The 22,790-nt window shown below is 32.3% G+C and overlaps 1 protein-coding gene across 1 annotated transcript in view; it reads right to left on the reverse strand.

Moving 5' to 3' along the window:
- Window positions 1–16,647, reverse strand: part of LOC105252289 — a 167,898-nt gene extending 151,251 nt beyond the window's left edge. The window contains exons 1-2 of the mRNA XM_025414085.1: window positions 16,466–16,647; window positions 15,377–15,662 (exon numbers count right to left, since the gene is read on the reverse strand). The gene's annotated coding sequence lies outside the window, so the exon portion shown is untranslated. The remainder of the gene's footprint in view (window positions 1–15,376; window positions 15,663–16,465) is intronic.
- Between the last annotated feature and the right edge of the window lie 6,143 nt (window positions 16,648–22,790).

The raw sequence follows: 22,790 nt of genomic DNA on the forward strand, positions 1-22,790 counted from the left end.
TTAATAAATTTTAGATTATAAGCGATCGCGAACAAAGAGTTCTGTAAATTTATCTCTTTCACAACTTATTTTTCTTTTGCTATCATTTAAAAATTCTTTGGTCAGTTTAAAATCAAATTTGTTATTCATTTTTTAATTTGGATAAGCTTTTTCTTACGAGTTTTTAATATTAAATCTCTCGAACATTTTTATAATTAACTTTTAAATTAGGATTTTATATACTAACCTTTTCTATTGCATCGTGTTGCCTGCGGACAACAAAACGAATAAATACAATTAAACGTGCTTTATATAATGGTATCTGACATTTCAGACATTCTTTCCATGATACAAACGTAGTATTCCTACGGAAAACATATGTATTTTATTTTAAATAAAAATTTGCTGATATTCGTGATGATGTTTTCCATTCTCGGCAAATCATATTGAAAGAGAATAAAAATTAAACATTAAACAAAGAAAATTTTGTTATTACTTTATTAACATTTTAAATTTTAAATTTATTTTAAAATTTAACTGCTAGAAATTTAAATTTTACGCACACATACACACATATTGCTTATAATTTAAGAATTTATAATGCTCGTACATTTTTTGCGATTAGTTTAAATCTTAATATCTTTATATCTTTATTAGGCATTTTTACAACGAGAAATCAAATTTAGTTTGTACAGCACAATTAAGTTTACAGCTATAATCTCGCATTTCTATTAATTAGTAAGAAATTTATACAAAGAAATTGATGCAACACTATGCTATTATCTTCTCTCCTTAGAAAAATATTTATAACAAATCATAAACAATGAACAGTAAACAACAAAATAATGTTTAATTAATTACGCAAAAATATTACAAATAGATTTCAAAAATATTAAAGTTTTATATATAATATATGTGCAGTAATAGGAAATATTATAATTATATAAAAATAAAGTTGTGTGTGTGTGTGTATGTGTGTATGCATATGTATATAAACAGTTAGCAATATCAAATTATTTCCTTGAATTAACTGTTACTAAAATATTATAATATCCGAATTAATTATCATATTTACTGTAATATCTGAATTAATTGTTATCATAAGTTTCAAATTTATTATTTGCGAAGTAAATGTGTTAAATATCGAAAATATTTAAACGCTTATATCGCTATAAAAATAATTAATGTAATTAATTGTTTTCTCGAGTTTGAGTTTAACAAAGTGGTTCCCAAATTATTTGTTGCGGTTATTAATTTATACCATAGAGAGCTTAATTTGAAAATATCAAAAAGTATAAAAGTTCCAATTTGCCATATGCAAAGTATATTAAACCAATATACTAAAACATTTAATTGCCTTGTTGATTTTATGTAATATTAAAATGTTCTTTGCGAATGAAAATAATTTAAATAATAAAATTAAATTAACATCTCCATTTCAAATTTCAATTTTTGATAATAGAAACGATAAATTCCGAAGAACAATAAATTGGCATTTAATTGTACTGCACATCTCAATGAACTGGATTTTTTATGATGAAGATAAGTTAAAAAAAGTTAATATTTTTTATTCTTACAAGTTATATTTTGTTTGTTGGAAAAATTGCGAACACAAAAATATTCACATTGAATACAAACACATTGAATCAAAACACATTGAATATTCTTAATATATTTGTGCACAAAATAAATTAATGAGTTTACGTTTTAAATTAATACATTGATTGAAATGAAAATAATTGTTAAACGCAATTGATTGTTATGAAAAGTTTCGTAATTTGGTCTCGATGTCACATAGTAATTTTTAATGCAATTATCATGAAATAATATAAAATTAGAAATCATTACTAACAAAAGATTAATTTTCCACATCACGTTAAACAATACATCGTATAGAAGCGGTATAATACATATATAATGAATATATACATGTATACATAGGAGTTATACATATTAGGAAATGCATGCATGTGTATGCAAAATCATACATACGGCTTTGTAATACCAAATTGTATACACATGGCAACCAATGCGTTAATTAAATTAAATTCAAATTAATACCCTAGTCGTTATATAAGCATAAAGATTAAGAATTCGCGATTTTTAACGTAGTCTGATAAATTTTACACTTTTTTAACCAGATGGGTAGAACAATGGATATAATAATTTCACGTTCAATTCTTTGTCTTGAGATATTATTTTTCGCGACGCCGACGTCATCGCCGCACAAAACGATGGTGTAGTGCGTGCGAACTCTCGCGGAGCACGCGAGGCGCGTAAGCAGTTTTTCGAAATGCATTCGTACTTGCCGGCAGCGGCAAAACGCTGAGCGAAGATACGTCCGCGCTTTATTATTCGTGCTCCGGAACTAAATTCGCGAAACGAGGATTTACTATGCCATTTCGTCGCGCGCGGAAACGCCATATAAAAAGTTAGACGCCGAAATACGCGCCGGCGAAATTTTCCGCGCGCAATACGTTGAGCGTCACGATCCTCATCCTTTTCCATGTAAATCGCAAAAAGCACTAATGATCATTGTAATGGAAATTCTTGTACACCATGCAACTGCATTACAGCATCAAAATTAAATAATTTTTCGTCATTGATCTGATAATTGATATAGCAAAAAATATATTTTTGTTTCCAATTTTTGAAAACATAATAGGTGACTCGCCAAAATTTTACTTTTAATGATATGTAAATTATATTTAATTTTTATATTTAATTTTTAATACGAAATAGTTTTCTAGAATTTTCTTTATATTTTCTATAAGTAGTATATAATATAGAATATTTTGTGATGTAAATTATTATATCAATGATTTTCAAATAATTACTGAAAAACAAAATTCATGCAGTTAAATATTAAATATTTTTCATAATTTTTCGAAATAAAATATTATATTTTAATGCAGACAATTTTATTTCGAACAAATGCAAGAAATTTAAAAAGACGGAAAGAGATATTTAAAAATTAGAAATATTCCCAGTTTCATATTCCGTATATTCATATCCCGTTATATGCTAACATCCATTTTTCCCATGTTAATCTGATTCTTCCTAAGTATGGAATTTATATTACGACTTGTTTCTGTAAGTCATATCCGACTTTAAAATCATAACTTCGTATAACCAACGTTATATGAATTTCTCAATTTTCTGTAAATTTAGTGTGGCATAAAATTCGTAAACACTTCATAAAAATTGAAGCACACAAGATTTTCTTAAAAAATATATTTTCGTATAATATAAATATAATTATTTTAAAGAAAGTGTTTCAGTAAAAAATTATATCACTTAATATAATACGTAATAATCGATTATTACCTAAAAAGATTTGTTAAGAATTGTTTTAGAATTATTTTAGAAATTTCTTTTAAAAGTAAAATTAAATTTTACTGCATTAGTCATTTCTATATGCATGCGCGAGTTACTTGAACCAAATTCAATATTAGAAATAAAAATATTTTTATTATTAAATTAATAACTAAATTAATAAAATAATAAAAAATAATAAAATAATAAAGAATTAATAATCTTTGTTATTACAAGTGATAATAAGTTTGTAGAAAATTAAACAATTTTTCATTTTCTGTTTATGAATTAAGGATATATTTAAATAAATTTTATTTTTTATTATAATAAAAAATTTTTTATTATAATATTTTCACGCATGATTACTATTATCATTTATTTCAATACTTTTTCTCAATTAACTTTAATGCCCTTATGTTAAGATAAAGATCACGTAATCAAGAATTTATTCATTTATTCATTTCTATATTTTTATAATCCAGAAACAAAATTATATCTTACTATCTATAAAACTGCAAATTTCTAAATATTTTTCGGTGATTATATCATAGAAATGGATACAATTAGATGCTTCATTCATCCTTAAATCTCTTAGCAAGTAAATGGGAAAGATTGGAAATATTGTGGCAAGATTTAAGAATCAACAAATCAGAATGCTTTCAATTCGCGGATAAATCAGACAGATTCTTCGCGCGCTCGATCATCGAGAAATGCTACACCGATGATAATAAAAAAAGATGAAAAGGAAGAAACTCGAATCGGAGACTTTCGGCACGCGTCGGTCAGTGACATTGTTGGCGAATGATCGACGATCGCGAGCAGATAGAGGGAACATAAGAAAGAATGGACTTTGAATTTTTTGTGTCGTTCGGCCGCTGACAAATGATGCGCGAATCTGGAATCGCGATGGTGTCGCGACGCCATGTGTCATCGGTTGAGCAACAAGGTGCGCGAGTACGCCACCCTTCCTCCCTCGAGATATACTTTATAGCGCGATTTATCATATTCGCGCTCGCAAAATCCACCGATCCCGCGATTTCGCGAGACGAAATTCACTCTGTGCACCTTTCTCCGTCTCGTCTTCTTAATGCAACAGAGATGCAACAAGAATCGGGCTAGTAGTGCGAAAAACCGAAAAACGAGGAGTCCCCTAAAAGTATTGGGCTTTATTCAAATTGATAAACGATCTTTAATTCTTTTACAAACAAAAATAATAAAAAGAGAAAATCCGAAAACTAAAGAATTATAATTTTTTATCAACAAATTTTTTGAAAGAAATTTGTTTTTAATAAAAATCTCGGAAGGATAGGTCTAGAATCTCTCTTATAAACGATTGGAAATAAAAAATATTATTAAAAATTGATATACTCCAAAATCTATATATTTTTAAAAGATTTGAATTATTATTTTATCATCGAAAAGTAATAATCGTCATCGAAAGTAATAATAATTTTTAATTATTCATAATGTAATTATCTCATCATAATTTTTGACTATTTGATTTTGATAACTGTTGATGTTGGAGGTGGATTATTGTTTTTATGTATATTTTTATGCTGATGAAGATATATTTAAAAATGAGAAAAATATTAGAGTAACAATTGACAATTATCCAAGAATTTTTAATGAAAAGCATTATCATTTATTCCATATTTTTCCCTCACGATCTTTCCATATAATGTCACACGAAACACGATGGAGCCTTTTTTCAATCTCCGTATTCCCACAGCTCCGGTCTACGAATTACCTTTATTCTCTCTCTTCCTCTCTCTTCTCTTTAACGCTGAAGTCAGAATTTGGGTTTTGTCGTCGTCAGCCCTCAATGTGAGCCAACGTATTTGCATAGTTATCTCGAGCGCGCAGAATCTGCGAGAGAGGAAGCGAGCGAGCGTACTCTGTTTTCGCAGGACGATGATAATTTTTCCCTCTTCCCATTCACACACGCTGTATGCTACAGTGTACTCTAACGCATCGATACGTCCCGGTCTCGTTTCATACCGCGTTTCGAGAGCGATGCGCCCGAGCTTAATCGCCGCCGGCCGCCTTTTTCCGTCCAGAGAGCGAGCCCTCTGCGCCGTCTGCCCGCGTGTTCATGGCTCGGAGATATATTATTCAGAGTTAAAAGGCCGCGTACACAGTCAAAAACGAATCCATTGAATCAGATTTTAATACAAATCGAAATTACATTAACCGCTTCATTTCCACTTTTGAATATTAAATCGTAGAATGCAATATAGAATTATAAAAAGACACATTGCACATTATTATGTAGTGTATTAAAGCAGAAACACATATGCAAGTATAATTTCGAATACATTTTTAAATATGAATCTATGCATTGGAAATGCTTAAACATTTTACATTTTTTGCATCGATTTTGAATGATAATTTTAACGATGATGATAAAATTAAATTACATATCATGAAGATATGATAGACGGTTACAGCAGAAATTATTAATAAAATCATTAAAGCGAAAAAAGCTTAGTTACAAATTATTCATTTGAAATTTTACTTGCTTTTACTCTGCTCCAATATCTATATAAATCTTTATTAAAATTTGAGACATTTAAATCATATATATATATATATATATATATACGTATAATTCGCAGGAAGAATTCTAAATACATTAGTCCCTCAGAATTCGAATTTGAAATATCGCTAAAATTGAATGGGATCTTGAATTTTAAAAGCGCTGGATGTTCCGCTAGATCTAGATATATAAGATTCCGAATTTTAGATTGTCCCAAAATTCTGGGAATCCTGAATCTTAAAGCCTGGACTTTTTTCGAAAGGCCTCATAAATTTACATCAATGGAATATTCGTGACGAATCGAAATCTAAATCCCCGATCCACGAGGAAAAATCCTGGATCCCAATGATAGCCAAGAATTTGATGTTGTCTAGCGAAATATCGAAACATCGTTGATCCGAAAGGAAAGAGAAGGAAGGAAACAATAGAAATCACGCATCACGTGATTTCGCAGCGGAATATCTGGCAAGCGCACAACCACTTTAAATGCAGATGCATCCTGCATGCGGATCGGAGACATCCCCTTCCCACTCCCACCCACTCGTACAAACCCTAAACCCCGCAACCTCCGATCGTCCAAGTTTATGGTTCTCCGATGCTCTTCTTCTAAGTACCAATAACTGTCCGACTGTCTGAGGTATCGAAATGCATTTTGCGTGTACACGTGTGCGTGCACGTATCGTGGGACGCACGCGCCATAATCAATATCTCGACATCATCTATCCATTTCCATTTCTCTTCTTTGTTGTCATCATTCAATTTTCTCACTTTTTAAATTTCTTTTAAATTTTAATTTTAAAAAAGTTGAATATATACGCATTTTTTATAATTATAATTTCCACATTTTTTTTTCATTTTCAAAATTTATTATGCTATCCTTATCTATCTAACGTTTCTATGTAACATTCATTTTATATAATATGTACAGCACAATTTCGTCGGCTTTCTCTCTCTCACGAAACTTAACAATCTTTGAATTTTTATATCTTTCTTCTCTCTTTCCTCTTCTTTCTTTAAAATTTCTAAAAAAAATATATTTTATCTATTTTTAATGACAGATTAGCATTCATTCAGATCAATTTTCCAATTGATATATCTATATATACATATATACATATATTCATACATACATATATATATATATATATATATATATATATATATATTTCTCGTCCTTTAAGATCTGAAATTTCAGAAAGATCTTTCCAATTTTTCATTTTCCTTCATTTCCTCATTCTCCCGTATCTTTTCGAAATTCTTTTGACCTCCTCTATTTTCCATGTCATTGATCCGCGATCTTTCATGTGTCCGATCTGCCTGCAGGAAAGTTTCCACGGGAGTTAGCAATTATTTAACTCCTTCGGAATACTCGATTGCTAGCGAACCGAGAAAGGATATCCTCCTCTCGCCAGTGTAAATGCGAGGCGAGACGTAGCCGACGTTGCACTTCTTGCACTCGGCTGCGACCGCACTAGCGAATGACAGCTTTTAAGCTTCCACCGATTTCTCCGCCTGTCGTCGTCGAAATTCGATTCCTCCTTGAACGAATTCGAATGTTCGACGTAACTCTTCATTAAAAAGACAAAATCCAGCTATCAGAAAAAAGGTAGATAGATTTTGTTGTGATAAATAAAGAAAATCAATTCCGTATCATTAAACAAAAATTAAATAAAAAAGGGGATAATTAAGGATAGAAAGTGAAAGTAAATGGCACAAATTAGTTTAATCATGCAAGAGTAATTGGATTCGATTACAAATCATGTTATTGTATAAATTAATTATGAATTCGCAAATACATAAATGATGCTTATTTCAAGTTTAATATTAAGATAAATATTAGTAGGAGAAAAATATTTATACAAAATTCATAAATCTTGAAATTAATTACTTAATTGTTTCAAACTTAATTACTTAAATGTTTCAAAATCATAAATCTTGAAATTAATTACTTAATTGTTTCGAACTTAATTACTTAAATGTTTCAAAATCATTTCTTAAAAAAAAGTTTTATTATATTACATCATTTTGCAATTTATCTTTAATATAAAATATTTTATATACGAGAATTTTTATTATTTAGATCAGAATTTTCATTTATTGTGTTATGTATATATACGAGTATATATACATAACACAATAAATGAAAATTCTGATAAATCTTATGAATTTCTAAAAATTCCGGAAAATCTCATAAATTTTTGAAATCCTTGATCACGTAAGAATATTATTTTTAGTACCTCCAAACGAAGATCGGATACACTAATAAAGCGCATCAGTACTCTACATCACGCTTTGTTCTTTTATGGAGTGAGGTGTAAAGAATGAAGGGATAGATTGTGATGAGGGGGTTTGAAGAGGTGGAAGAAAATTCGCAAGGGGTAGTGAAAAAAAAATCGAGAGAAAGAGAGCGCGGTTTATGTCTGACATGGTAATTTTTATTTCCCGGGGCAAAAAGGCGCGCTTTCATGCGGTCGGCGCTTTCATCCCGTTCTTGGATGATAAAGGAATAGAAACGGAGAACACACAGAGAGTATGAAGAGAGAAAGAGAGAAAGAAAGAAAGGCAGAGAAAGTGAAAGAGGGAGAGAGAGAGAAAAAAATAACGAAAGGATGAAAAAAACATTAAAATTATGGACTCGGTTTTCCAAGGAGCTATACACACATGAAAGTACAAACAATGGAAGCGCTCGTTCTTACGTCGGAATGCCGACTTGCGCGCTACGGTTGTGTTGATTTTATTAATATTTTATTAAAAATATTCCATTGTATTTAACACAATGAAATTATATACGATTCATAAATTCACAAGATACATATATGTACATAAAAATCAGAGTTACATGTAAAATACGAGCAGAAGCTATGGGATTATTTTTATGAATCAAATCTTTTTTTCTTAAATTTTTTTTTTAAAGCTTGAAAAGAGTAAATTAAATTTAAATTTAGTTATATATAATTCTATATATACTTTCCTTTCATAATAATAAATAAATAATAATTAATAAATTTAACTGTACTTATAGTTTTTTATAATTCATAACTAAAATTTAATTAATCAAATTATGAAGCTTATCAGTTGTATATGTAATCGTGAAATGTAATACTAAATTATCGACTAAAACATGATTCATTTAGAAACTTGATATAATATTTGAGAGTTTGAAGATATTTGGATGATAGTATATATGTAGATTTGTATAGTAAAAATATTTAAAGATTTAAATTTTCTTTTATAAATTCTCATTGTGTGTCGGATCTCAAAGGTTACTTACTTACGTTATTAAATATTTAAGTAGATCTGTCGCGAATAGTGAAATGTCAAGAACATCTAGAGAGATTTTCAAATTCTAAAATTTATCAAAGTATCAGTAAATTATATTTATCAGTAAATATTGATATGTATAATATCGAGACCTACTCCATTTCCCTCTTGAAAATGCAAGATCGACATTTCATCGCATTGTCTTCGCTTAGATTTTTAAATCTTTAGACTCGCTCGAACATTTACATAGCAAATATATCAAACTTACTGTGATATATATTTCAATACGTAAAAAACGAAATGAATAAAAGAGGGCTCTTTGCAGCGATTTATCCTGGAATAACTTTGCGTTACACAGCTTTAGATCTTTAAATACCTGAAGCTTTGGATCCTTCGTATCTTCGCAATCTCGGACTGTCGCTAGGATCGTAAAACCGTTAAATCTTTGGGATCCTTTTGAACTCAATCGAACGCTCTGGCAGCTGCGAGTATATTTTTGCGATGCATTTTGGCATGTAAACGCGAGAGCGGCGAAAGGGGCGGCTTTTGTGGCGACTCGCTCGCGGATAAATCCACGCGGCACATCTTTCACACGCAGCTTGTGAACGGAATTGTCGAATTCTCGACTCGCGAGTGCAAAAACCGATACGTTTGGATCGAGATGATCCATTGTATCGCGCCCGGCGCGTAAATTTCATTTTACAACGGATAACGAATTTTCATTGTCGCCATTTCGCTTCCCACCCTTTCCCACCAGGTGCGTATATTATCAGCGCCCGGAATAACGCTTTTATTTGTCTAAATAATATGGATATTTTCTCGATTATTTTCGAAAATTGCGTTAAACAATTACCAGCTATAAATATATATACATTGCATTAGTTAACGTTTAATCTCTTTTAATCTTCTTTACGCGTGATACTGCATTTCGTCATATTGTTATACAGTTTTTTTATAATCTTATTTAAATTATTTGATATAGTGATCGATATCAAAACTATTCCCTTTTATCCCTTTATTTTATCCCTTTTCTAAAGATTTCTCTTCCTCTATTCAATTAATTCAAAACTAGTTTCCATCAAAATATTTCCAATGATGGAAATACTAAGAATTAATAAAATAATAATATCTATCATATATATTCTTGTTTCATCGTATTTTGTTTCAAGTTTTTTCGAACCCTTTTTTCATATTTTTGCACCCCGTGCTTCATTAACTTCAATATATTTTGCTTTATTTTGCAGCGCGCTATAAATTGCTCTATTATATAATACATTGCTCTATTTTTACTTTACTATGCTCGCCCTGCGTTCCTTCGCTTCTTTTAATTTTCCTCGCATTATTTCGCTTTACTTTACTTTCCTCATGCTTTGCTCTCCTCATCCCATTTCTCTTTAATTTATTTTGTCTTGCTCTAATTTTTGCTCTGCGCCGCTATATTATACATCAGCTTATTTTGCATTGCTTCGTTTCTTTTAATCTTTCTTTATTTCGCTTCGTTTTATTTTGTCTTATATTTGGATTATGCTTCACTTTTCTCATTTTTCTTGATCCGGTTCTTGACTTTAGTTTACTTTGCTTTTTCTTGGAATGTTATGTTTCTATATTCCTTGCTCCCCTTGCTTCGTTGCGCTTTGCACCACTTCCCCTTGTTCTATAATACTTTGCTCCGTCTGGCGTGAACCCGAGGCTTTGGAGAAATCCGAGCCGGATTGACGACGGCATGTAATTTACTCGGTGCGCAGGAACAGAACGGAACGTAGGCCGCCCCTCTGATTTTACGCAATGCATTTTAATCGCGAATTTAACGTTGCGGTGCTGGCGGCTCGTTTCGAAGATCAACCCCTCGAAAATCGATCCGTCTAAAGGCGCAAGAAGAGAAGCAGAAACTTATGGTGGCTTCCCGATGTGTCTTGCTCCCTTCGTTCTATTTCTGTGATTATCAGTGCTTTTCACAATCAATGCTTTCCTGAGTTTTCCATATCTCTCATTTTTCGGCTTTTCTCGCGTTTTCTTCATTTTCCACGAATTTCTATTCGTTTCTATCCGCGACGTATTTTCTTGAAACCGCTCAGCATTCTACCGGGATCGCCGTTTTACTCCAATATCTTGCGAATAGTCCGAAATCTTGCCAATTTTCAACACTTTCTTCGTTGTAAACGCGATGCTTCTGTCGAACAAACGCCACGATTTCCACCCTCTGTAATTCGAGACTTCACGAGGGAGAGTCTTACCCTCCTTCCTTCTTGCGCCAACCCGTTTCCACCGCATCCTTCCTTCCCACCCTTCGTTCTGCCTGACTCCCTCGCTCGCGATCTCCATTCGCGCCTCATAATTAAAGTCTGGAGACACCGAGTATTTTCTATTAACATTCCTGGCTAACCCAGCGTGTTCAAAATGACCGCAGCTATTGCGGAATGTTGCGCAGCCGACCAGCTGCATCCGGGATGCACTTCTGCGCACTTGGAATGTAACTGCATTTACTACTATTTAGACTATGTTATAGCATTTTGTTCTCCATACAGAGAAATTTCTCATTCCAGTTCATATTTCTAATATTATATACAAATGTATATTATGCTATATCTCTACAGAATTCTCGAGTATTTTAAAGAGAATACGATATTCTTCGGAAAGATTATTTATTATGTAGTACTTTCTACGTAATGCGTTTTATATCTTATTTCCATAATTCTTTTATTAATATCAAGCTATTATAATATAAATATTATATTATATAAAATAAATCAATCAGAATATATAATTAAATAGGAATATATATGCGTAATCAGAATATATATATATATATATATATATATATATATATATCAACATGTGTAATATATATATTCCATATTTCAAGAAATTATATTGTAATAATTTTAATATTCTTTACATATAATAAAAGTATTACATTTTTTTATCTATTCATTAATAGCTGTCGCAAAAAGATTAACAATATTTATTATTATCCAAAATTGTAGAATAATTAGACAAGAACTATCAAAAATCATAATCATTCACGAAATGGAGGATTGATGGAGTTAACTTCACATTTTCACAAAATTCTATATAATTAACTAATTGCGTTGAAATATGCTTTGAAACCATCCATTGATATTCGACAGATGTGAAACTTTGTTAGCACGTTTTGTGAGCTATTGATGTATTTCCATAAAAAAACAAAGAAACGCGAAATGAATTATTCGTTTATTTCATATTTCACATTTTTATCTACATATTGATTTCGTTTGTATTTTCCCTAAAAAATTAGATTAAATAAAATTAGATTAAATAAAATTAGATTAAATAAAATGTTTTAAATGTTTAGAGTGTTAAATATCTTAATAATTAAGGCCTAATAATTTTTAAATATCGCCTATTTTAATAAGGCCTATTAATTTTGAAATATGGTATATCATATGGATTGATTTTTCTATTATTTGCATTTTCTATTATTTGTTTTCTCTAGAAAAATAAGAAACTTGCTCTACATACACAAGTATAAAATTAAAAAAAGACATTTATTTTTAGATCTATCAAAGCTGAATATTGATTACGCCATTATTAATCTTGTTTTTAAATATCTTTTGCAATTTTTTTATCTTGTTTTTGTTATTAAAAATATATCATTTTAACAGAAAAACATTTATTTGATTAAATAAAGAATTTTACAAAGGGTAAAAGGTATTCTATTATTCGATTTTTAGAATCAACAAGAAAGAGAGAGAGAAAAATTGCAATAGTTAATTAGAAAATAATATTAAAATTTTTTTTCTTTATCTTTCTTTCAGCTTTAATTTACTTTACAATAAAATTTTAATTCGAGATGTTGTTACCAAGATATTTTGTTAAAAATTTTGGAAATATATAAGAAATAATGTGTAATCAACATTACATATTTTTTTAAAATTACATATTAATTTTGCATAAAATGTAGTCTGTAAGAAGGCTTAATAGTAATTTGTTGTCTCCGACTATTTTTTAATACAAGTGATTATTATTAATTTTCCCGAGAATTTGCTCTTGTATACGCATGTGAAACGAAACTTTTGGTTAACATCGATTTCATGATCGATTGTTTTTCTTGGGCTTACTAAAAAACTATTTTTGCAAGTAGACATTGGCGAGTGGTTACTTTGGCGAGCAACTGCAATGTTTACGAGACCTTGGTAAACAATCGCGATTGTTTAACGATTTCTTAAGAGAACCATCCTCGTTTCGTAAACATACTACTAATAAACCGCATGAAATATTTTCTTCACCTTGACATAAGTGGCCGCGCAACGTGAATTCAAAATAGTTCGATATAATCTGAAATAATTTGATATAATTTTCGATTTTGAATGAAACATTTCTCTAATTTTTTTAATTTCAGAATAAATATTTAAATCAAGAATTTTCTCTAATCATTCATTATGTAAGATACATTTAAAAAAATTAAAAAATAAAATTAAAATTAAAAAATTCAAGAATTTCAATTTCTTATAAACAAATTATATATATAATGAGTATATAATATAAGATTTTTTTTATATGTTACATATGTATTAATAACTTATGTCTGATCAAAATATGAAATTGATTGTTAATATTAAAATTTTCTTATGAATGTCTTGTATCTTTATCTTGGAGATTTGTTGAAATTTAGAAAATTATATACCAATATTATACCAATATAACTTTAACCAGGGTTATAAAAATTACTATTCAATCAATCTGGGGCCGAGTATCCGTTTTTTATCGGATAACTCACGTGAAGTTGATATGATCGTAACGCGATATTAATTAATAATTCGGCAGAAAGAGAGCACGTCCGCGGTGCGAGGAGGTTCTTGATTAGTATACAGGACGCGTGCTAATTTAAATATCATTTGCACGGAGCTCAAGTGCCAGCAGTCATTAGCGTGGAAAGAATTTAATTGCAATTGTTCGTAATCAGTACACGCTGCGACGCTGATTTCAAGTTAATCCTCGCGCGCGCTTTCAGTGCTCGTCCGAGCGGATAAACGAGTCCTTATTCGGGAGGCGACGGCACGTCCCGATAAGCAGGAATTGATAACGAATTTTCCGACGTTTTAGAGTGACGATGGTGCCCGTCGTCTAGTCTATGAAAGCAAACGACAATGGTAATACGGGAGTTTAGCGTCAAGTTTTGTATGAGCCGCGCGCCGAGCCGAGATTTTGCGAGTAAAGCGCATAAAGCTCGCGAGCAATCGTGTAGACTGATATGTTCGCAGCTGCACGATGCGAAACAGAATTAAGTTGTAAAGTTCACTCAGCAGTAATCTGACTCGTTGCTTGAAACAAGCGACAATACGATGCGGTGTATATTTGAAGATATAATAGTGGCACGTGTAATAAATGACGCGATTAAAACTCGCGAATACATAAATCCGTTTGGATTCCGCGTATGTAAAATTTTTGGATTTGATATGTGTGCGAACAGAATATTTCGATAGTCTCTTTGTTTTTTCATATGCACGTTTCTTGAAATCGTTTGGTGTCGTAACTTTTATAGAATGGCTAAATATATCCGCGAATATATTTGAAGGTTTTCGTTATCCGGTTATTTATTTTATTACCGCGGTACTTGGATATTTATATCTGTAGATAGTTGAATATTTATGCTATTACAATGTAAAACACTATGTTCGCTCGAAACATGTGACAATACCAGGCAATACATATTGGAGAATGTAACGTAGGGTATGTGATAAATTACACGATAAAAGTTCATAAATCTGCTTTTGGATTTTATGTGTTTGGAATGTTTGGATTGAACGTTGATTAACAAAAATATTTTTCAATATTTCCCCAATTTCATTCCTCAGATTTTGGAACAGTTACAATCGACGAATATAAAAATTTTTTATAAAACATAGGAAAGATCTACTTACCTAAATATGTAAGAATTGCATAATTAACTAGATTATTATAAATTATTCGTTTATAAATAATCAAATTTTTTCTAGAAATATTTCCCAAAAGTATTTTCTAAAAATATTTTCTCTTAAAAATTTACATAATTTATATACATTTATTTATTATATTATTAATATATTAATACAGTATCAATAGTACATATAATATATATTTTATTTTGTATATATTATATATATTATTGTATATATTATGTGTAGCAAAAAACTTTATAAAGTTACATGGTGATATAGAAAAAGATCCAATTACCGTGCATTTAACATTTAACATTTATTTTATTAAATATTCAATATTTGCAAATTCTATTTAGAACGTAAATATAATTAAATTGTCAGTACTTACCAAAAATATCGCAGTAGAGAGAAAATAATTCTGTCGGATATCAAAACAGATCCATCTAACTCTGTTTCCCGAGTCGTTGAATTGAATTCACCGACTTCTCAAAAATATCTGGTTGCAGATCGATCAACTTCAAAATCTTACTGGTCTTCAATAATTCCACTTATGTTAGTTTTACTGCATTCAGGACTATTCAAACAGAATTCTTCGGAGTCATGATGGGATAACCAAAGGTCCTTTAAATGTCAAGCTCGTTCACTTTAAGATTCTCGAGGCGCGAGGCAAGATCCTAGAGCAAAGATTCGAACGAGATTCTAAAGAAACATTCGTCAGAAGTGAGAATTTGCGCTAGAGATTCTGTAAAAATGTCCTAGATAATCGATTGCTAAATCGTAAAACACGCGAAGTGCTATATTAATACTTTATTAATCACTTTTAATCAAATTTACATTGATTGAATAATCTGTCTTCAGATTCTATAAAATAATCATGAGACGAAAATAGTTCTCTTTCCGTTATAAGACACAACACCAATGTCTCTAACGTAGATCTTTAAAAGTTCGGAAACTCTCCGACCACGTGACTAAAAATCTGCGCGATGCAAAAGTTATTTGGCAATCTTCCTCGGAACGTTTTTTGAAACTCAAATCTTGTAAGTCCTTCGAGATTTTCGCAGATTGTTAAAAAATTTCTGATTTACAAAAATGTTCAAAGATTCTTGAGAGTTTCTCAGAGTTTTTGGTGACTCTTGACAACACTTTCCGACTGTTCTTTTTTACGCACCTTAAAATTACACAGGACTTCTATTCTCTCAAAAAAACTTGCGACTTTTGTCACGCTTTTTACAGACTAGTTTGCCATCTCTCGTAAACTTGCTCCAAAAATGCTTTAAACTTATGTGAGATATCTCAGGTGCTCCAACTTGTTCAAAGTGTACTCAGAGCCTCGACTCTGTGTGTCTCGCAGACTTCTCCGAGAATTTCCAAAAATTCCGAGAGAGTTCTGAGAATACTTGGATCTTCTTGGAACACCCCAAGATTCTCTCAAACTTTCTCCTCGAGACCAGCTGGTCCCGATCAAAACCGGACCCACCGCGCGCGAGACGTTTGCGGAGATCGAGCACGTGAGTCTGTTAATCTTGATCTTGAGAGATACGATTGTTTCTCGATGTCGTCGTCGTCGTTGATTTTCGCGTAGATGCGCGAGAGCGGATGGCGCGATCTACGGAACGTGGAGGTGAAGATGTCGCGACCCTAGACAGACGCAAACTGACGACGCGGTGCTCGGCACCCGCGCCGCGACGCCGCGCGCCGCGACGTCAGGCTACCCGTGCCCCCGCCGCCCGCGGCGACCTCTCTCGCGCGCGCATATTCCGGAGCGACGCGGCGCGATGCTGCGCGTGCAGTCGAGCGGAAGGTGAGACGACGCGGAAGAAGCTGCGAAGGATGCACGCAACAGTTGTTCGAGCATCCTTAAATTCGAGGACGCTCGTATGCGTACTTCGACGCGATAACTTCAATCTCGCGATAAAATTTACATTGCCACGTTAATCCCTCGCCAAAAGGATCCTTCCTTGCGCGATGTTTAAATCTGATTTCTTTTTTTTTTTTTTGCGGGGGGATTTAATTCTCACTAGATACTATGGCATTTTTTAGACCACGTGGTATAAAAAATATTGTCGTATCATTAATGTAACACTACTGTAAAGAATAACATTTTACGCGTGAGATGATATTAAATGATTAAATGATTATTCTCTTTGGAGTTTTGTAATTTTAATTTCTCTTAATCTACTTTCTATCGATTTTATCAAGCCAAGAGTTTTCTAAAATTTTCGACACCTTGGAGTTTTTATTCAAATTCAAGTTATTTAAATTTATAGAACACTTTATTTGTATTTCCATTAGCAAACTTAGCAAATAGTTTAATGTGTAAATTATGTTGGTAAATAAAAATTGTTAAGTTTGAAATTACGATTAACACGATTAAATTAAATTAAATTAAATTACTATAGAGTAGAATATTGCTTTAAATTCATCTTTGCACTCACGCACGTTAATTTGGTATCCTTCCACATGTATTTTCAGAAATATTAGATTCTTAAACAACTTCGAGTGTGCAACTGCATTCGAGCAAATGCACGGGAATTGGGTAGTTCGCAGTGAACGAGCATTGTTATTTTTTGTTATCCAAAAATTTTCCATCCCCCAGAGGGCAAAAATTAACAAAGTTCTACTGTATCTTGATATATAAAAATATTGTTACACGAAAATACGTTTATTGTTCTACAAATTTAAATGCTTTTGTGTTTGGATATCCTTATATTAAAAAATTTTCACAAATTCATATATAAGTATTCCAAGCTCTAAAATATTAAAATCTAAAATATGCATCTTAAATCTGACTTCTGATATCTCTATCTCTCAAATATCTTTCTCGAATGCAAATATTTTTGAATCGAGGTGCCATAAATATCTTCAAACATCCGTTAACATTTGATTGGAACCAATTTGCTAAGTGCTACACGTACCGTGTACCACGCTAATCACATAACGTTAAATTGCAACAACAATCTGCTAATACATCTGCGCACGCGATCGTCTCGCGGAGCCGATCCTGACACGCGTATCGCGTCACGTGACTCGCGGATCACGGCAGGCGATCCAGCAAAGTTTCGTGTCCGGTCTGACAGCGGCGCGGCTTTGAACGTGCGCCTGTACGTGTAGGTGCGTGCGTGGGTGCGTGCGTGTGTGTGTGTGTGTGTGAGACGCGCGCGGTAGTTTCACATACAGCGGCGGAACGTCGACGTGAAACGAAACGCCGTGAGGCATGAGAACGGAATTCCCAACGGGAACATAAAGCCGCGGACGCCCCTTTTCCGACAGCGTCTCGACGCCTGCCGACGCTCGCGTATACGTGCCACATCACGTGGCCGACGCGCGAGATCCGGCCGACAACGCGATGCGACGCATCGCGACGCGCAATGCGAGAGTCCTGAGAAAATAGTGAAACGCCGCCGGACCGTGTCCAGCTAGGAGCGTACCTCTGAATAGGGTTTCACGGAGGTTTTTAAATGGACTTAAAACAGTTTTAAAATGGGAACAATAGAGAACTGAGAGAGATAGAGAGGAAAATGTGAGAGAAATATATACTGTATTATATCTATATTAGAATGTACATATGAGAGAATGCTTGCGGGTTTTTTAAAGAATAATTTTATGCGTGCGAAGTGCGAGCAACGGAGAGTTCTCTTTCATTTCATAAATCAATTATTATTTTACATTTAATGATGAAAAAGTATTTTGGTGATTGATTGATATAAAAAATTATTTTTTTTTAAATTCTATTTTAAATATATAAAAATTAAAACCTTCAATCTACCCATGAATGAAGATATTAGATCCTCATTAGGTCAAACTTCAAGATCAATTATTGAAAAATCATCTACATGCATTTATTATAATTATGTACGATTTGCTTTGACTTGACTTTTTTAGTTAAGTTTCTAGAATGTCCATTTGACAACTGTGTTTAATTAAAGGGTTCGGACGTAAAATCAGGTAACTGACATTTACATAAATGTCAGTTACTCGAGTTTACCGGGTTTTACCTTCAAACCCCTCAATTAGTTACTCACTAATGGTTCCTGTCATCTTCGAAGTACTTCTCCATGTAGCAGTACACTTAATGAGTTAGTGTTTCTGCTACTCGAAACAAGTTTTGTCATATTTTTTAAGATTTGTTAACGTAACTGTTATATTTTTCTCCAAATGTCAACATTATTTAAAAATCGATACATCTTAAAGTGAGTTTAATTTTAACATAATCGAATAACGGTTAATTTTAACATAATCGAACGGTAAGGGATTACATCCGATAGGTAAAGTGAACACATACAGTACGATATACAACAAATATATAATATTTTCTCGAGGGTGCTTGATAAAAATTGCAGTGAGCCATATCTGGAAATAATGGTAGGTACTTCCTGATTTTCGAGATTTCAAATCTACGTCTAAATTCCCTCTGGATTTAGTTGTAGGTGTAGCATATCGATTTTACGATCGCGACATTTGACAGCGAAGGAAAACAAAGAAAGTAACGAAGGAGAAGTGACTTGGGAGAAAATAGAGTGAGATGGGAGAGGAGAGGAGTATGCGCGGGGAGGGGACAAGGGGGATAAAGAAATTGGTGTACAAGGGAACGGCCGTCGAAGTAAGGTGCTCCGCAAGCGTAGCCCGTAACTTTGGCCTATCAGGAACATCTGCGAGGAAACTGTGCGCGGAACGAGCCGAAGTTACCTGCAATTGACAAATTTCCGATGGCTACTTCGTGGCCGTCGCCTTCGCGGCAATTAGTCGCGATGGACTTTGGAAACACTCGGCGCGTGACGTCGATCATGACTAATTGCCAGAAACAAGGTGATGCGCTTGATAAGTGCCTTCCGACCTATCACCTCTCGCCTCATTCTTTTTCTCCGTCATCGTCTTTAAAACTCGTTTAAATCAACGAGACCGAGAAAAATCATCTCATGGAACAATTATTTTTATAGACTTATCTATAATCAAAATCATCAAATATGTATTCATACATGTAGAAAAATAAAAGAAATATTAGACAGTAGCTTTTTAAGATGTATAAAATATGGATTATATGAATTTTCTTGAGAGACAATGTCATAATGAATTACCTTTTTTCGACGAGTAAATTATAATTTAATTTGTTTATTAATTATGATAATGGATTATAATGATTCAACTTTCTTATTATTTAAGCGTTGATTCTTTTTTTAATATTAGGCACACATCTTTTCCTATTATCAAAATAGATTTATACAAAGCATTATCAAGAGATTAAAATTGACACAATAATTAACAAAAAACAGAATATTGGAAAGCGAATTTAATGTAATCAGCGTTATTTCTTCATTAATGCCATAAGGCGCGTCGCATTAATATCGATCAGCTTTCTCGAAAGGGACTGCGTCACATCAATATCAATTAACGCGGTAAGTAATAGAAGATCGCGTGCTGCGCCAGTCATTTGCTCATCCTGCCGATATCCTCGCCCCGGATAACCTCCTGCTGCGATCATCAAGTCCTATTGGTTGTAAAGCGAATGATCGATAACATCCGCGCCATACGCGCAAAATAGGCATATTAGTACCAATCAATAACCAATAAAAAAGTACTTTTAATCAAACGAGAAAATTGCAATAATATATCTCTTTCCCTCTCTTTTTCTCTTAGATTTAAAAACATATATTCTATAAAGGTTTATATGTTCCCTTTTTTCAGTCATGAGCGTAGAGTGTAAAAAGTACAACAAAAAACGTTTTCCCTCAGTTTTCAAGTCAATTTTCCTTAATGAGAATTTAACACGAAACTTAATTATATCGCCATTGATTATTAAAAGTTAAATAGTATTATAAATCAGTAAAAAATCTTGTAAAAACTTATGACATCATTTTAGATTCCTATATGGCATTTTCTAGTTTGCAGTATTATGCTTTAATAACGAATTTCTTGCTTAATTTTGTATGTGAAAGGCTTAAAAAAAAAAAAATTTAATCATTCGTAATTTTTTTTGTGAAAAGTCAATGACAAAGATATTCTTCAGTTAATTTTATATAAACTTCAATAAAATTTTAATTGTAGGTTTGTAAAAATTGTAAAAATATATAATATTATTATACATAAATTTTTATAAAAATATATAATATGCATAAAAATGTATAAAAATTTACAGTGAAACATATAAACATGTAATATCGAAAATTTAAAAAATTTACTTACAGAGAGGGAAAAAAATTGACCCTTCACAGATATTAATCTTGTGCAATTTCATGCATCTATGCAATCTATTTATTTTTTCCAAGCCTCTCGAAAAGTCTCTTTATTTCGCTCAAAAAAGCAAATAAAAGAATTAAACTAACAGAAAAAAAAGAAAGAAGAGAAAATAGCACATTGTTGTTAAATTGACGAATATAGGCAGGATGCGGTTGCAGAAAGTGCATATTAGTGCGTTTTGGGAACAATGATGTCGGAAGAAGGCCGAGAAAGAGGAAGGGGTGGCGGAAGGAGGAGGAGAGAGATCGCACGAGCAGCCATTTATCAAAAACACGTAACACCTATGCAAGAAAAATCGACGATGTTTTAGTCGGCGTGCTTATGACGCGGGAGATGGATGTACGAACCGAAACCTTGTACATTCTAAGGGGCGGCAAGAACATTATGTATTATACGCTTCTACGCCGCGCTTCTCTCCCACCCTCTCGAAGTCCTTCGTGACGGAAGGGCGGCGCGCAACCAACAACCGCCGCTTCTTTTGCTTGAATTCTTGAGAAAAAAGTGCGTAACTTCATGCAGGCTACAAAAAGAGATGTAACATTAGGGTGTGCGAGGAGCTAAAGATATATATAAGATATACGTGAGAAGAGTAGAGAGGTAAAATGATCAGTTCTCACATATTTATATCCTTCTGAGTTTTGGACATACATTATTTTATAATTCACGAAGTTTTCTGATCTAAATCAGGGATCTCCGTAAATTATAAAACAAAATACCCAAAATACATTTCCAGTCATAGCTTTATTTTAAAGTTATATCTAATATTTCAAAGACAATAACAAGCTCTCATTTTTTTTTTCGTATATAGATCCTGAAAATAGTCTTCAAAATTATCATATTTTTAGTAAAAGTAATAATCTATAAAGTTCAGTGATGAGTAACTGTTGGTTTTATGTCCGCTTGACCTGTTGTCCTTTCAATCTGACATTTGCGGAAAATGTTACTTGCGAGTGATCAGCTTAAACGGTGCAATTTTCAATACATCGAGATAAAAGATAATTGGCACACTATTTGAAAGAACGAATAATAAAAAGTTAATAATTTTTATAAAATATATAAAATATAAACTTTAAAAAAATCAACATAATCGTAATCATGCCAATATATAATCACTTTACAAAAATAAATTATTTAATATCGTATTTAATATATATAGACGTATCGAAGAACATTCAAAGAGCAATCAGGAATAATCGAGTACAGAATTAAAGGCGGATACGCGCCGGTTTAAATCGGATGCAGCGGATGCGCATAATAAAATGCAGCCAAGTACTGATGGATCGGAATACTGGTACATTAGTAGCCGGCAGTAAAGCTTAATGTTGATTGCGCCGAGTTTCGGGTCAGCCCGTAAAAATTCTGATTAACCCACCAAACGTGACGGCATGTACCGTTCTATAAGTACGATAAAAAATGGAAAAAAATAAAATAAGGCACAACGTATACAAAGGAAATGTGTAATATGTGTAATCACAAAAAAAAATGTCGAGTTTACATGTATAGGTTGCGACTTTTTTTAGCATGCAATAAAACGATATGCGGGGAAAATCTGGCGATGATTAGATTTG

The sequence above is a fragment of the Camponotus floridanus genome, unplaced genomic scaffold (genome assembly GCF_003227725.1).
Source record: "Camponotus floridanus strain SB8 unplaced genomic scaffold, Cflo_v7.5 scaffold76, whole genome shotgun sequence".
Classification (NCBI taxonomy): domain Eukaryota; kingdom Metazoa; phylum Arthropoda; class Insecta; order Hymenoptera; family Formicidae; genus Camponotus; species Camponotus floridanus.